The 12,638-nt window shown below is 40.8% G+C and overlaps 1 protein-coding gene across 8 annotated transcripts in view; it reads right to left on the reverse strand.

Moving 5' to 3' along the window:
• Nucleotides 1-12,638, reverse strand: part of ESR1 (estrogen receptor 1) — a 304,660-nt gene that overhangs the window by 37,916 nt on the left and 254,106 nt on the right. The window lies entirely within an intron of this gene.

Consider the following 12,638-nt stretch of genomic DNA (forward strand, 5'->3'; position numbering starts at 1 on the left):
TGCAATAATGGCTCTAATCACCAGAACCTAGAACATTACGAACTTCATGGTAGAACAGATGTTGCATGAACTCTGGAGCAACTAACCACCTTGTAAATGTTGAGTCTGCACTTTTGCCTGACACAGTGCTACAAATATATTAGCTAGGGTGACCAGATGTCCCGATTTTATAGGGACAGTCCCGATTTTGGGGTCTTTTTCTTATATAGGCGCCTATAACTCCCCACCCATTGTCCCGATTTTTTACACTTGCTGTCTGGTCACCCTATTAGCAAGTACTTGTGAAAGCCTAACTGCAGCTCCTGGATGCAACAATTTTCTTTTGTAAGTAAGTTAGTCCCTTCAAAGACTTTGCAGTCTGTCTCTTACTATGCAGTTGTACATCCCTTGGTGCGATGGAGCTGATAGGAATGTGGCTTCTGAGTGATACTTCAATTTAAATAAATAAATAAAATAAATAAATAAATAATAAAATAATAATAAAGGAAGAGAATGTGTCAGCAAGGAAATAGATAAAATAAATAAATGGTAAAATAAAAAGCACATTGTCTGGGTAGTCAGGGGATATGCTAATGAGATACACAGCCTTTAAACTCCTATGGCCCTGATTCTGATTTAGTTACACTGATGTAAAGCAGAAATAACTTCAATGCAGATATACGGGTGTAAAACCAGATTAGGCTCTATGTCATTGGCCTGAAACAAAGTAGTTGCTTAGAGCAATGTTTCTCAATGACCAGTCCGTGGACTGGCACCAGTCCCTGAGATCTCCTTGGCACAGTTTAGGAAGGCAATAAGCCAGTCCCTGGTATCAAAAAGTCTTAGAGAATGATCTTCTGCTTTGGTTGTCTGCTATTATAATCTGTTTGCTAAGTGAAATGAGTTGGTAAGATTAATAGCACTACACAGATGTCCATATCACAAAAACAAAACAACCCCACCCAGTTACAATCATCACAGTAGACACACCCAGGCTTTACTAAGTAAGTAGACTGAATCATCTCACACCTAGAAGTTGTCTCTTCTAGGGTTGCAGTAAATTGGTAGGGCAGTGAGGAGAAGCATCCACTACTATTGCCCTTGCTGTACATGTTCTGTGGATATAGGACTTCAGTTTCCAGGTCTGACAATCAGGCTCTTTTTATAAGCACTACATTCAGTCCAAAGGAATAAATAATGTATTGGTTGCATAATATAACCTACTAGATGACACAAAACAAATCCTGGAAGTTATAAAGATGTACAACAACATGAACTGAACAAAAAGAGACCATTTACAAAATAACATATCTATATGTACTTCATTAAAAGGTTCGTAGATTCCAAGTCTAGAAGGAACCACTGGGCTCATCTAGTCTGACCTCCTGTATAACATAGGCCACAGAACTTCCCCCAAATAATTCCTAGAGCAGATCTTTTACAAAAACATCCAATCTTGATTTTAAAATGGCTAATGATGGAGACTCCCCAACCTTGGTAATTTTTTCCAATGGATAATTACCCTCAGAGTTAAAAATGTGTGCCTTATGTCTAGTCTGAATTTGAAATTCCAGTCTGAATTTATAGAGAGATTGATGATATACGAAATTCTCTTGAAACAAATGTTATTTATCATTTTTATATAATTCTCTCCAATACAATTTAACTCTGATCTGAACACTTAAACCATACTGCTGATGTTTACCACTGTGAAATATTTTTAAAGATTTTATAAATGATTCATACTTGCACATTAAGGCACACAGGTTACATGGTAAACAGCCTTATTAACCAGGTAAGTGCTCTTAGCTTTCAAATAATATTCTCAGCAGAAGTAAATGAATAATTTCCAAGTAATATACTACTGTATGTAGTCAGTAGTATAGAATTGGTTTCTCTCTCTGTCTCGCTCTTCACCACATTGAGAAGTCTAAGAAACTGGCATTGTATTTATCTCCATGTTTCAAGCTGTTTCTTGTGTTAAAAATGTGGTTTTGAATTCGTACATAAAATAAAGAGGAGAAAGAACAGATATTCATAGAATAAAAAATATGTTCACATCTTTCCCTCAAAACACTGAGCTATGAATTTGTAGGTAATGCTGTTGAGTGTTAAATGGATCAGTTTGTGAGCTGCATCCTACTCAAATTGTTGGTGAACTTGATTATATCCTTGATTATATCCATTCAGATATGACAAACAGGGGTGAAGTGGGCCAGCTCAGCACAGCTCGGCATGCTGCTACTGTTTTGGAGGATGCAATCTTGTGTCCAAAAAATCGAAGCTTTTTTTTTTTTCTTTTAAATGAAAAGTAATTTTCTCCCACTTTGAAGATTCTCTTTGCAACCATAAACTGTGCACTGATACATTGATGTCTGTCTACAAATTCAGGCAGCCTAAAACAATAGCGCTGCAGCCTAAACATGAACATTGTTAACTATCACAGTGCTAATCAAGGCATGCAAGAATGGACACAGATAAAGATAACCTGATATCACTGCATGCAGAGTATGCAAGGAATAGGAAAAATGATCAGACTATGAAAGCTATTTAGTGTAAGTGGTGCATCTCATTTTAGTGCCTCCGGTTGATGGTACTTGGGTTGTAAGCAATAACTTGGAAGAGTACCACTACTTTTCTTTTCCAGTTTGTCCCCCTGATTACCTTTATTTCAAATTCCCATTCAGCATATTAAAAGCCAATTATATCGCCACCGTTTCACACTGTCCCACAATGGAATGCTTCTAAGAAAAAGAAAATGCTGCAGACAATTTGAATTTTTTGCAATTGTCCTAATCCACTACACTGTAAAACTGTGGCAGTTTTACAGTACTTTGAATGCCAAATTTTTGGCACTCCTGTAAAGCCAGAGCCATATTTCACATTTGGATTCAACCTAAAAGCAAAAACAAACAAAGCCACCACTTCCTTTTTGAAACTCAGCAGAGTAATAAGTTAAGTAACAACAATAGAATCTCACATAGCTCTTTTCATTCCAAAAGTTCCCAAATCATTTAATAAAACATAAGAGCCAACTTCACCCACCTCAGAAATACAGTCATTGCTATTGCTTAGGAACAGAGTAACTAGTATGACAAAGTTCCTCCTCTATCTTGGTGGGTCCTGCGCTTATTGGCGGATTTTCTTGCCTCAGAGATTCACCATGTGGGTTGGGGAACAGCCCAGAGACCTTCCCCTCTGGAAGGGCCCACAGTCCAGGTCAATTGGGAGGTTTGGGGGGAACCCAGGCCCGTCCTCTACTCCGGGTTCCAGCCCAGAGCCCTGTGGACTGCAGCTGTCTATAGTGCCTCCTGTAACAACTGCATGACAGCTACAACTCCCTGGGCTACTTCCCCATGGCCTCCTCCAAACACCTTCCTTATTCTCACCACAGGACCTTCCTCCTGGTGTCTGATAGCACTTGTGCTCCTCAGTCCTCCAGCAGCGCACCCTCTCACTTTCAGCTCCTTGTACCTCTTGCTCCCAGCTCCTCACACTCACACCACAAACTGAAGTGAGCTCCTTTTAAAACCCAGGTGCCCTGATTAGCCTGCCTTAATTGATTCTAGCAGCTTCTTCTTAATTGGCTCCAGGTGTCCTGATTAGCCTGCCTGCCTTAACTGGTTCTAGCAGGTTCCTGATTACTCTAGTGCAGCCCCTGATCTGCTACTACTCATCTGAAACTACTCATCCAGTGACCAGTATATTTGCCCTCTACCAGACTCCTATACCCCACTGGTCTGGGTCTGTCACACTAGAAATGAGCAAACGTCATGGAACTTAAAGTTTTGTGAACTGTTTATTGGGTTTGCAAAATAGGATTTGTAAGCCTTTTCTTCCTGTTATTTTAACTTATTTTATTCAATTTTTAAAAAAGCAAAACCACATGTTTTTCAAATGAAAAGGAGGTCTCTGCTACGAGTTAGTGATAGAAAACAATGTCTCAATGCTAGACTGCCCTTTATAGAATGTTTATTTCTGCCCCCCCCCCATTAGAATTTATTTTCCTCTGTTCCATTTCTCATATGCTCTCTGTCTTTGTTTTTCAAATGCCTATTTTCTGCTCCATTTTTAACCCTATTTTTTTCCACTGGCTGTGTTTTGGTCCCCCTTTCCTCCCCCAGCCCCACATCAGAGTAATAACATTCAATTTTGAACTGAATTTTGAAACCCAAAAAGGACAATTAGGAAAAAAGTTTGCTCATCCCTAGCAGCAAGTCTACATGACATTTAAAGACAGGAAGCAACAAAGTGCTTACTTAATAAAGCACTTTGCCAGAGCTATAGATCGGGATACTGCATTACTTTTTTTCATTACCGACACTCAAAATGTACGGCGTACATTTGTAAAATCCTATTTTTGGCTACATTCATGTTGTTAAAGTCTGAAGTGAAATTCTTCCAGATTCTAATATCTCATTTTGGTGCTTTAAAAAAAAACCACACTCCACTGCTGACAAATTAATAATAAACTATAAAATCAGCCCAGTTCGCCTGCAATTAGAGCTGTCACCGGCTCCAGCTGACACAGACACACACAGTCCATACGCTGTCCAGTAGAAGGCAGCAGTATATGTCACATACACCAGCTGATATGTTATACCTTATACCAGAGACCAGGAGGCAGAGCATGTTAAAGCAGCAACAAATCAATGGAGCAATACAATATTCCTTCACTGACAAACTGCAAAAAATGGAATAAGACCAGGGAATCAAAGTTTGCAGGTCTCACCATCTGAAGACAGACAGAGTAGCCACACATGGTGGAAGGAAGCTCACACCTCTGTAGACTCTCATAACCTTCTTTATTTAGCATTTGGAGCATTGCTACTGGAGGAAGTGTCACCATGAAAAGTATTTCAAGGTAGTTGGGAAGGCACCCAATCACATCAGTGGCTGCTGACTTATTCCCATGCTGACTTCATGGAAGATGCTTGTGCACAAAATTGTTTTGTTTTGACAGAGCTCTATGTAGTGCTCAATTGGTTTTCATTTATTGTTACACTGATGCATTCACATTCATTTAAATTTGATTCGGACCACAAGAAATAATGTGTTTGCTGAACTGTTAACAGTCTCTTCAGTTCTTGTTAAAAGAAATACATTATTTGCAGTTCTTATTTTTTCTCTTCCATAACTTATCCAGTAATACTGTAGGTCAAACTTTATTCCTATCCCCAGGATCCATCTTCTACAACATATCACTCTGTCTCTTTACTCCACACAGTGTTATTTTTTTGGGATCAAGAACAGATATAGACGAAGTGATTTGAATAAAGTAAAAATCTAAACCTTTTCCCAAAACCTGAACCAAAACTTTGGTCTTCTTTTTTCCCTTCTAATTAATTTTTCTGTTTTTTGTGGCCTCTGCCTTTCCAGGCTCTGGCCAGGCCAAGAACGGCTAAAAATTTCACAGTTCACTATTTCTAGCCCAATGGAAATGGGAAATACAACAAATATTTTCAGAAACCCTACTCTTCAGAGATTTTCAGCCAGTTTTGCATTCCTAAGAGTTTTGGATTGTTCAAATCCTTGGGTAGCAGGAGCAATGAGCGGGTGCAACTTAGGTAAAGAATCACAAAGGAACTATTTTGGAATCCTCTGGCCAGTTTTCCGTCATCTCCCAACATAGTTTGTAGCTGAGGGTGCACTAAAACTACACTTGCCTGCAATACTCCCTGAATAGGCCATTACACCATCAGGGAAATTGCAATGTGCTCCAGCTCTAGCAGAATGCCAGCCAGGGATTCCTCCAGAGTAGTTGACCACTTAGGGTAGCTTTTTGGCTTCTTTGCCACACCACAGCAAAGCAAAAGACCAGTATTAGACCAAACGTGTATATCTGAGCAGAACCAAATATACAACCCCTTTGAGTTTTCCACTCACTAGCCAAGAGGTTTTTCCCCACTAGGATTCCAACATTGATATCAAAAGTAAATAAACATCCGTCAATGGCTTCCAACTTCACTGGATCCTAGAACTGTAATTTCTTGGGCACTGGTGTTCACTAATAACTCCTGGAAAAATGTCAAAAGCAGCAACCTTTCTGGTTAGTAAAGGGAACGAAGTACTCGGGAGTCAACCTTTCTAATGATAGATAAACCCTCTCTGTTGCTCTGGCTGAGATGAAATATGTTGTCCCACCATCTCCCAACCTACTCCATCTAAGGCCAGGAAGTAAAAGGAAGTACATAAATTGTCCTCAGTCTGTAGGCTGCCTCAGGTGTGGCTGTGAAATAAGGCAAACAGGCAACTTTTCATATATAAATTAGACTACAAGGGGCACAATTTCTAATGATCAAAGAGCCATTCAGTGGGCCATAAAAACACATGTGTAAAATCAAATAAAAAAAGAAAAGAAAAAGCAATTAGGAAAAAATTATTAAAAATTATCTGTGTATCCTTTTTATCATCTGTCTCTTGACTGTTGGACATTGTCCCTTGCTTATTACTGCTCCAGGCCATAATCCATATGAAACTATTTCACCAAATCCTCCCCACATTAATTACATAGTTCAGACTTCATCTATCATCTGCTGTATCAAACCAAATTCTCCTTTCTCAGAGCATCCATGCGAGACATGTGATTTTTATATTTTCCTACTATTTTCCAGTGAGCAACACATTACCAAAAGGCTCAACAACTCGTTATACAAGAGACAAAAATTCTTGTTTTTGTTCCCTTTGAACAGAACTTTCCAATCAGCCCAATATGAAATACTTAAAACAACCTGTGTTCATCTTTACTATACTAACATAAACACTTTAAAAAAACCTAACAAATAACAACAAAACCTCAGGAAATTCAAAGTTAAAGCTGCCCCTCTATCCAAAACCCATCCCATTGTTCCCAAGATACACAACAGGACCTGCTGAGACAACTTAATATTGAATTTCCTGGCTTTTGTCTATAAGGTCTTCAAATCAACAACAAGAGGTCTCTTATAATCCATACACTGTAGAAGACACTACCATCTGGGGACTTCAGGGAAATCTGAGATATGGTCCTTTTTTCACATACCTTGGTATTCATTATAACAAACTATTGTTATTTGCAGTATTGAAAGTTTTGAAAACCAGCATTACACATTAATAGAAGCAGGAGTACTTGTGGCACCTTAGAGACTAACAAATTTATTGTTACTCTGAAACTTGACATTAATAGAAGCTGCTTTCTACTGTTTTGTACAGTAATTCAACACTTCAAAATCAGGTACAAAAGGCATCAATCTACATTGGGAACAAAGCTCTATGGAAATGAGGCAGACACACAATGGTGGGGGGAGAAGGGGGAAGATGGTTATGAGGTAACATCCCTCAACGAATAGCTACCATCAACCCCAACACAAACATGAAGAAATGGTGATAGATTATATAGATTAAAATAGATCTAGTTAGATGAATCTGACAACCTGGGAAGAACTACTCTCACAGCAAGCTCTCCTCTCAGGCTGAGAATAAGAACAGAAGTTAGTCATGTTTTTAATGCATTACTGGAAGGTGCTCAGATATTCCCTGGATGAGCATGGTATAAGAACCTATACAGAACAGAATAGAAACAAAAACAGCTTCAGTTCTTAAAAGGAGATGTGCCAGGAGAGGATATGCTCCAATCGCTTGGATAATTTTGATTTTTACACATTGCTTTCCTCCTCATGTTGTATATTCTCTACCATGAATTGCAAGTGCTTTGAGGCAGACAGGGTTTTCCTGTAAATGTTGTACAGCATCAAATACATTGCCAGCACTCAAATACATAAAGAATAATAATTATATTGAAGGTCAATGGTGGCTTTGAAGTTATCAACAGTGGTCTTCTTAGTATATGTTCAATGTGCCTCAGGTGGCACATGACCAGGATTAAGCACCAAAGTTAGTCCGCTGGTTGGATCATTAGCTTTCCCAGCCCAGCCACTGATGGGGAGTGCGACATGAACACTGATCCATGTGCCACAATCAACGGTGGTAGGGAGATACTGAAAGTGCAGACTCAGATTCGAAGACAAGGGTGAGGCTAAAGGAATGGCTTATTTTTACTCACTTTATCTCAAAATGTTGGGGATGAAAGTGCTGTATTGTTTCTGGGGCCTCCATCCTAGAAACGTTTATGCATGTGCATAACTTTAATAGTCCCACAAGAATTCAGTGGGACAACACACAGACCTGATCCTGACTAATTAAAGAGCTGATCCTGTAAAGACTTATGCATATGCTTAACTCTTTGCATGGGTGTAGTCTCATACTCAGGTACATAATGTTAAGCCTGTGTATGATTGTAGCCAAAAACACCCAATTCTCTTGCAGCAGCAATCCTCCCATTGACTTCAATGGGAATAGGATTGGGCCCTTGATCTTCCTATATATTCTGTTCTTTATGTAGGATTTATATATATATATATATATATATATATATATATATATATATATATATATAAAAGGTTTTGTGTTTTTCATTGGGGGAAAAAAAATCTCTCTGCAGGTCACCATGAGGCTAAGTGTCAACCATAACTTAATTTCCTGGCTTCTGTCAGCATGTTTCACAACGTCTAATTTGAGTGAAATGTACTTTCATTTGGCAACGCATTCATTTTGTTAACAAAAGAATATTCCAGAAAGTGCATTAACATGACCATTTTGTACAAAAATGTTAAGGCTTTCCATCAGGGCAACATCATAAAAATACTTAGCACTCACACAGCACTTCACATTTTCAAAGGACATTAAATATTATTAGCTGCATTTTATAGACGGAGCACAGACAGGTTAAGTGCTCTGTGCAGGGCTGCACAGCGAGTCCGTGGCAGACCAGGATTAGGATTTAGACACATCTGGCTCCCAGGTACCAGACTCCAATCCTCTAAAATCTTCAAGCTGTCTTTGAAATCTAGTTCAACCTTCACTCTGGTACTTGTGAATCGATTAAAGGAACAAATAAAGTCAAGTGAAACCAAACTGTTCCTAAAGAGCAGATGAAAGCCTCACCATATGAGAGCAGGGAGTAACTGATTTTAAAATATGAGCAGAAAGTCCTGGCTGGAATGAAATAAAGGCACGTGGATTATTCTGTACAAACCTTCATTAATATGAGCAAAGTAACTGAGAATCATTGCATCTGGCTTGACCCAACTTCCCCCTCCACCTCAAAGAAAATCCTTTGGCGTATTAATGTAAAATGGTTATTTTTAAAGATTATTTGTTAGTAAAGGCTGCCAACCTGCCAGTAAGAGTTTGTTATACTGTATTTATAAAGGTAAAAGGAATAACTGCTGTATTTTGCCTCTAAGAAACAATTATTTTGATATAACAAAGATCAGCAACATGATGTTCATCACCATATAACAGTCAAATATAACAACACACATTTGTTGTCCCTAGCACGTGTTGTTAATTGTCTGCTTCTGCTGTGTCCCTAATCTAGTTGTCCCGTAATGGTTATCCAGGACTCATGCTAGGTTTTGATGAATGTATCACTTTCTTTCTTCTAAAAGAACAGGAGTACTTGTGGCACCTTAGAGACTAACAAATTTATTAGAGCATAAGTTTTCGTGGGCTACAAGCCACTTCTTCGGATGCATATAGAGTGAAACATATATTGAGGAGAAATATATACACACATACAGAGAGCATGAACAGGTATGTGTGTATATATTTCTCCTCAATATATGTTTCACTCTATATGCATCTGAAGAAGTGGGTTGTAGCCCACGAAAGCTTATGCTCTAATAAATTTGTTAGTCTCTAAGGTGCCACAAGTACTCCTGTTCTTTTTGAGGATACAGACTAACACGGCTGCTACCCTGAAACCTTTCTTTCTTCTGTTTATTCTTTCTTTCCCTTTAAGGTTGTCTGTTTTCCTTGGGAAATTCAGATTTACAATCCAAATGGATAAGGCCTTGGCTGCCCACAGAGCAACACAAGCCTGATGCTTCTCCCACTGAAGTCAAGAAACAAACAAACAGTCAATGGCAAAACTCACACTGGCTTTAGTGGTACAGGAGCAGGTCTCCCTCCTCCACCCTGGATACTTGGTACTGTACAATTATTCCAGGTTTCAGTCCAGTTGAAGGGAGCTTTTGTTCTATTGATTGGTCGATGTTTGGTACGGCTACAAGTGGGTTCGGGTGCTTCATTGAGAATTCAATGTGTTTTATCAGTTAACTAGATCAGAGGTTCTCAAACTGTGGTCCGAGCTCCATTCAGGTGGGTCCATGGATAGTTCCCTCTAAGGTGTGCGCCTGGGCGGCCACACACAAGAGAATGAAAGGCAACCCACCTAATTAGTGGAGCTGCGCAGGCATGGCTCCACTAATTAGATGCTGGGCCCTGGAGAAGACACACATGTAAGGTGAGGTGGTGGCCTTGGGGAGAATAGGGGGTAGGTGGGAGGAGGCAGTGGGGTGGGAAGAGGGGGGTGGAGGGAATTTGGGATGTGCAGGGCTGCAGCGGCCAGAGAAAGAGGCGACTTTCCCCAGCTCCAGGGCTGCATCTGCCGAGGAGAGATAGCCCTCCTTCCCATCCCCGGCTCGGGGGGTACCGCAGCAGGGGAAGAGAGGAAGAGACCCCCCTCCTTCCGCGCCTCAGCTCGGGGTCTGACGTGGTAGAGAAGGGAGGGCACATCCATCACATTAGAAAGGTAAGACTACTGATATTAAAATATGAGTTGTGTGCTTTTATTTGTAGAACAAAAAAACATTATTATTAAGGTTTTTTTTTAATATAGCGCTTTTATCCAAAGCACTTTACAATAGTTAGCTAACAGTACAAACAACATTTGGAAAGATCATTAAGTGGTCCACCGAATCCCTCAGCAATTTTCAAGCGGTCCACGAAAAAAAAAGTTTGAGAACCACTGAACTAGATGACAATGTTACTAAAAGGAAAGTCTGTGTTCCAGTAGTGGTCTAAATCAGAGGCTGATAAATGCTAAGGTTAAGATAAGGGGGTTATTTTTGTAGTTGTTACAGACCATTATTTGAGCAAAACCTTTCATTCTATAACTATTCTCTTATCACTCATATGCCAGCTATAAAAGAAAGTGGCCCAGGCCTGTGTCTATATTTGAGCTTTTTCAGAAATTCTCTGTTAGTGTAGAATCAGTGCAGCTCCACAGGTGCTAGCAAAAATTGGTGTATTAGGCCTGGTCTACGCTAGGAGGTTATGTAAAATTTAGCAGCGTTAAATCGAATTAACCCTGCACCCGTCCACACAACGAAGCTATTTAGTTCGACATAGAGGTCTCTTTAATTCGATTTCTGTACTCCTCCCCGATGAGGGGAGTAGCGCTAAATTCGACATGGCCATGTCGAATTAGCGTAGGTGTGGATGGAATTCAACCCTAATAGCTCCGGGAGCTATCCCACAGTGCACCACTCTGTTGACGTTCTGCCAGCCACACAGGAAAAGCCCCGGGAAAATTTGAATTCCTTTTCCTGTCTGGCCAGTTTGAATCTCATTTCCTGTTTGGACATCGTGGCGAGCTCAGCAGCACTGGCAACGATGCAGAGCTCTCCAGCAGAGGTGACCTTGCAATCGCAGAATAGAAAGAGGGCCCCAGCATGGACTGATCAGGAAGTCTTGGATCTGATCACTGTGTGGGGCGATGAGTCCGTGCTTTCGGAGCTGCGATCGAAAAAATGGAATGCGAAGATGTACGAGAAGATCTCCAAAGCCATGACGGAGAGAGGATACAGCCAGGATGCAACGCAGTGCCACGTGAAAATCAAGGAGTTGAGACAAGGGTACCAGAAGACCAAAGAGTCAAACGGATGCTCTGGATCCCAGCCCCAGACTGGGAGGCACTGCATTCCATTCTAGGTGCGGCCGCCATCACTACCCCACCACTGACCGTGGACTCTGAGGATGGGATATTGTCGATGGCCGCTTCCTCGGAGATGTTAGCAGACGGGGAAGATGAGGAAGAAGATGAGGAGGATGAGGCAGTCGACAGAGCTTACAACGTTGATTTCCCCGACAGCCAGGATCTCTTCATCACCCTCACGGAGATCCCCTACCAACCCTCCCCAGGCGTTAACCCGGACCCTGAATCAGGGGAAGGATCAGTCGGTAAGTGTTTTAAACATGTAAACATTTATTTTGAACAGAACAGGAATATTAACAATGGGTTTTTCATGATTAGTTTGCCCTAGGTGCTTAGCATTTTAGTCTTTGGCAGTGCAACTACTGCAAATGAATCTAACAATGTCCGGTTTATCATGATTAGTTTGCCCTAGGCGCTCTACTTTTAAGTCCTTGCCAGTGCAGCTACTGGAAAAGAAGGTCTATATGTCCGGGGATAGAGCTGAAATCCTCATGGGACATCTCCACGAAGCTCTCCTGGAGGTAATTGGAAAGCCTTTGCATGAGGTTCCTGGGGAGAGCGGCCTTATTGCGTCCTCCATGGTAGGAAACTTTTCCGCACCAGGCTATCATCAAGTACTCTGGTATCATTGCCTCTCACAGCATGGCGGCATACGGCCCTGGTTTTTGCTGGCTTTGACGAAGCATGCGGTCTTGCTCTGTGTCAGAAATCCTCATCAGAGTGATGTTGCTCATGGTGACCTGCTTTGAATTAGGGGAATGTTAGTATTGGGACTGCTTGCCTGTTCCTTTACATAACTGTAACCGGCGGTTTACAGCCACGCGGTGGAGGCGGGAGAGGG

This window comes from Malaclemys terrapin, chromosome 3 (genome assembly GCF_027887155.1).
Source record: "Malaclemys terrapin pileata isolate rMalTer1 chromosome 3, rMalTer1.hap1, whole genome shotgun sequence".
NCBI classification, from domain to species: Eukaryota; Metazoa; Chordata; order Testudines; family Emydidae; genus Malaclemys; species Malaclemys terrapin.